Raw genomic sequence first — 1,198 nt, 5'->3', positions numbered from 1 at the left:
CTCACATTTAAAGGTATTTGGTAACTCCCCAAGCACTGCATCATCGCTGAATTTTGGCTGCTGGGACATTGTCCTGTACCTGCTGCTCTGCATCCCATTGCGCAACCCCTGCGTGTTCCAAAGCACTTTGTGCCTCTGCAGAAGGAGTCAGAGGTGCTGCTCCTTCCATCCAGCACAGGATTGAAGCAGCACCTCCCCCAAATTGCCCCAAAATGCAGGGTGTGGCTTTTACTCGAGTGGAACTTGTCGTTTGGAGAACAGAGGGCTCAATCCTAACGTGGGAAATCACACACACTGCAAAGGGCAATGGGGAATGTACAAACATCAGGGGAAAAAAGGCAGAAATTGCAGTTATTGAGTGAACAAGGTACAAGGAAAAATCCGTGCCCTGGCAGGTGACCTCCTCCAGGCTGTTGTGTTCTCTGAGAGCTGCGAGTGTTTGTGCTGCAGCTTCAACAGCTCTGGATTCCGGGGCCACTTTGCACTGGGAAATGACAATAATTTCTTTGTTTGTGCATTAATGGAAAGGGGAGGAATCAATCTGACCAGCTTGGGGATGAATCTTTAATGCAACGTGCAATAATGTGCTGTCACTGGGTGAGGATGAGCCATAAATAACACGGAAAATCCTTTCCCTGCTTGTTTGCATCTCAGGCCATGTGCAGCACCCTTGGTGACACCCAGAGATTCTCAGTTCCCAATCTGTGTGTCCTGGGGCTTCCAAAAGGAAGGATTTCTAAATTCCTGCCAATTAATTGCATTATTTCTACTCCTGGTAGGTTTAAAGCGAGTTTTTAAATGAACACAATGGGTTTTGCAGCCTCTTTTTGTTTCCCCCCTCAGTCCAATGTGTGCAGGGTGTTTATTTGAATTATTTAAGCCCACTGGAAGTCACCTGAACACCGAATTTTCCAGCAGTGACATCAGTGCCCGGGAACTGCTGACACTGTCGGCCTTCCTGACTCAGCCGTGGAGCCACTTCAGGGAAATGGAATTAGGGAATATTGAGTTTTCCCCACGGATTTCCACATGGAGACCAGTTGTACAGGCACAGGGATGGGAGAATTCCAGACTCTATTGGTTCAGGTGAGTCCACAAAGGTGCTGAGTGACATCCACGGGGAGCAGGGACTGAGGTGGGACCCAGGGAACATTTACCATCCTGGGATGCAATTATCAACCAGATTTACCATCCTGGG

The sequence above is a fragment of the Corvus kubaryi genome, unplaced genomic scaffold (assembly GCF_017639235.1).
Source record: "Corvus kubaryi isolate FWS band 111438036 unplaced genomic scaffold, C.kubaryi_AGA036_p1.0 split3-37304, whole genome shotgun sequence".
NCBI lineage: Eukaryota > Metazoa > Chordata > Aves > Passeriformes > Corvidae > Corvus > Corvus kubaryi.
This window is presented reverse-complemented; position numbering follows the sequence as displayed.